This window comes from Mesocricetus auratus, unplaced genomic scaffold, assembly GCF_017639785.1.
Source record: "Mesocricetus auratus isolate SY011 unplaced genomic scaffold, BCM_Maur_2.0 Super-Scaffold_100022, whole genome shotgun sequence".
In the NCBI taxonomy this organism is placed as follows: Eukaryota; Metazoa; Chordata; class Mammalia; order Rodentia; family Cricetidae; genus Mesocricetus; species Mesocricetus auratus.
In genome coordinates, this window is record NW_024429203.1 from 574,559 (window position 1) to 578,813 (window position 4,255).

A 4,255-nucleotide genomic window follows, 5' to 3' on the forward strand; every position below is an offset into this window, starting at 1 on the left:
TGTTCATAGCAGCATTGTTTGTAATAGCCAGAACCTGGAAGCAACCTAGATGCCCCTCAACTGAAGAGTGGATAGAGAAAATGTGGTACATTTACACAATGGAGTATTACTCAGCAGAAAAAAACAATGGAATCTTGAAATTCGCAGGTAAATGGAAGAAACCATCCTGAGTGAGGTAACCCAGTCGCAAAAAGACAAACATGGTATGTACTCACTCATATATGGATTTTAGATATGGATCAGGATAGTGCCAGTCTGCACTTCCACAGATAGAGAGTCTGGGAAACAGGAAAGAACCTAAAAGATATGCATATATGCATAGTACCCAAGAGAAGAGGATGGAGACAAGATCCTCTGAATGGATGGGGAACACGGCGAGGGGTCGGGGGGAGTGGGACCCGGGAAAAATAGAGGGGGTAAAGAGGAAGGGAGTTGGTCATCGGGGAACAGGAAGTTGAAGGGGTGGGGGTAGAATAGGGGGAAGAGGGAATCATAGCATCGAAGACAGATCAGGCACCAGAGTGACCTCGAGTGATCCAAAGGTATAACACCAATTGGCAAGCTAAGCAATAGTGGAGGGACCACCTCGAATGCCCATTCCCGATAATGAACTTGATGTCTATAACCATCCGGGAGCCTTCATCCTGTGACTGATGGAAGCAGAGGCAAACACACAACTAATCACTGAACTGAACCCAAGGAACCTAGTGACAGAGAGAGAGGCGTGATTAGCAAATTGGCAAAGAATGGACTGGCAAAACCAGCAGAGACTGCTGATCTGAACAGGGGCGTGCTTTTGGACCCCAGACCAACAGTGGGGAGGCCAGCATGGGACTGATCTGGACCCCCCAAATGTGAGTGTCAGTGAGAAGGCCTGGGCAACCTATGGGGTCCTGAGCTGTGGATCAGTGTCTATCCCTGGTATACAAACTGTCTTCATGTGCCTATAGCACAAAGAGAGATGCTCTCTCAGCCTGGACTCTTAGGGGAGTACCTTGACCCTACCAAGAGTAAAATGACAGACTCTAGATATCCCCTATGTGGAAGGATTTGGCAATAGCGTGGGAGGGAGGGAGGGAAGGGGAGTGCGGGAAGAGGGGAGGGAGAGGGAACTGGGATTGACATGTAAAACAAGCTATTTAAAATTAAAATAAAAAATGATTAAAAAAAAAACCAATACAACACTGTGTGAGAAACTGCGTGCTTAACTTCATGAAACCTAACTATACAAACCTGTTTGAGAATCTACCTGCTTAAGATCATGGAAACTTGCGATACAACACAGTTTGTGAAACTAAGTGACACAAAACCTGTTTGAGAATCTACTTGCTTTACATCATGGAACTTACAATACAACACTGTGTGTGAAACTACGTGATTAACTTCTTCAAAACTAACAATACAACATTTTGTGAGTAACTACCTCCTTAAATACATGAAAACTAAGGATACAACACTGTGTGTGAAACTATGTGCTTAACTTCATGAAAACTTAACACCTTGTGCAAAATTATCTGCTTAACTACATGAAAGCTAACGATACAACATTGTGTGAGAATCTTGTTGAGTAACTACTAAAAAACAAACGATACAACACTGTGTGAGAAACTAAGTGCCTAACTTAATGAAACCTAACCATACAAAGCTGTTTGAGAATCTACCTGCTTAACTTCATGAAAACTAACGATACAACACAGTATGTGAAACTAAGTGCTTAACTTCTTCAAAACCAACGATACAACATTGTTTGTGAAACTACATGCTTAACTTCATGAAAACTAACGATACAACACTGTGTGTGAAACTACGTGCTTAACTTCTCAAAACTAACCATAAAACACTATGTGTGAAACTACTTGTTGTACTTCATGAAACTAACGATGCAACTCTATGTGTGAAACTATGTGCTTAACTTCACGAAAACTTACGCTATAATACTGTATGAGAAATTACGTGCTTAACTTCATGAAAACTAACGATCCAACACTGTGTGAGAATCTTGTCTAGTAACTACTAAAAACAAAAGATACAACACTGTGTGACAAACTACGTGGTTAACTCCATGAAACATAACGATACAAACCTGTTTGATAATCTACCTGCTTAACTTCATGAAAACTAACGATACAACGCAATATGTGAAACTAAGGGCTTAACGTCTTCAAAACTAACGATACGACATTGTTTGAGACACTACGTGCTTACCTTCATTAAAACTAACGATACAAGGCTGTGTGTGTAATTAAGTGCTTAACTTCTTCAAAACTAACGATACAACACTCTGTGTGAAACTATGTGCTTAACTTCATGAAAACTTATGATACAACACTATGTGGAAAATTTTGTGCTTAACTTCATGAAAACTAACGATACAACACTGTATGTGAAACTACGTGCTTGACTTCTCCAAAACTAACGATGCAACACTGTATGAGAAACTACGTGCTTAACTTCATGGAAACTTACGATACAACACTGTGTCTGAAACTAAGTGCTTCATTTCATGAAAACTAATGATACAACACTATGGGAGAATCTTGTTGAGAAACTTCTTAAAAAGAAACAATACAACACTGTGTGAGAAACTACTTGCATTACTTCATGAAACCTAACGATACAAACCTGTTTGAGAATCTACCTGCTTAACTTCATGGAAACTAACGATACAACACAGCATGTGAAACTAAGTGCTTAACTTCTTCAAAACTGACGATACAACACTGTGTGTGAAACTAGGTGCAAAACTTCTTCAAAACTAACGTTACAAAACTGTGTGTGAAACTACGAGCTGAACCTCATGAAATCTAACCTTACCACACTGTGAAACTATGTCCTTAACTTCATGAAAATCTACAATACAACACTGTGTGTGAAACTACATGCTTAACTTCTTCAAAACTAAAGATACAACACTGTGTGAAATGACTTGCTGAACTTCATGAAAACTAACGATACAACACTGTGTGTAAAATTTTGTGCTTAACTTCTTCAAAACAAACGATACTACACTGTGTGAGAATCTTGTTGAGTAACTACTTAAAAACAAACAATACAACACTGTGTGACAAACTACGTGCTTACCTTCATGAAAACTAACGATACAACACAGTATGTGAAACTAAGTGTTTTACTTCTTCAAAACTAACAATACAACATTGTGTGAGAAACTACATGCTTAAATACATGAAAACTAACGATACAACACTGTGTGTGAAACTACTTGCTGATCTTAATGAAAACTAACAATACAACACTGTGTGAGAATGTTGTTGAATAACTACTTAAAAACAAACGATACAACACTGTGTGAGAAACTACTTGCTGAACTTCATGAAAACTAACGATCCAAGACTGTGTGTGAAACTCTGTGCTTAACTTCATGAAAACGTACGATACAAAACTGTGTGAGAATCTTGTTGAGTAACTACTAAAAACAAAAGATACAACTCTGTGTGATAAACTACGTGCTTAACTTCATGAAACCTAATGATACAAAGCTGTTTGAGAATGTACGTGCTTAACTTCAAGAAAACTAATGATACAACACAATATGTGAAACTAAGTGCTTAACTTCTTCAAAACAAACGATACAACATTGTTTGAGACACTACGTGCTTAACTTCATTAAAACTAAAGATACAAGGCTGTGTGTGCAATTAAGTGCTTAACTTCTTCAAAACTAACGATACAACACTGTGTGTGAAACTATGTGCTTAACTTCATAAAAACTTACGATACAGCACTGTGTCTAAATCTATGTGCTTAACTTCTTGAAAACTTATTATATAACACGGAAGGAGAAACTACGTGCTTAACTTCGTGAAAACTAACGATACAACAAAGTTTGTGAAACTAAGTGCTTAAATTATTCAAAACTAAGGATACAACATTGTGTGAGATACTACGTGCTTAACTTCACGAAAACTAACGATATGAAACTGTTCTAAAATCTACCTGTTTAACTTCATGAAATCTAACGATAAAACACGGTATATAAAACTACGTGCTTAACTTCATGAAAACTAAGGATACAAAGATGTTTGAGAATCTAATGCTTAACTTCATGAAAACGAACAATACAACACTGTGTGAGAAACTACTTGAGGAACTTCATGAAAACTAATGATACAACACTGTGTGTGAAACTATGTGCTTCACTTCATGAAAACTTACGATACAACACTATGTGTAAAATTTTGTGCTTAACTTCATAAAAACTGACGATACAACACTATGTGTAAAATTTTGTGCTTAA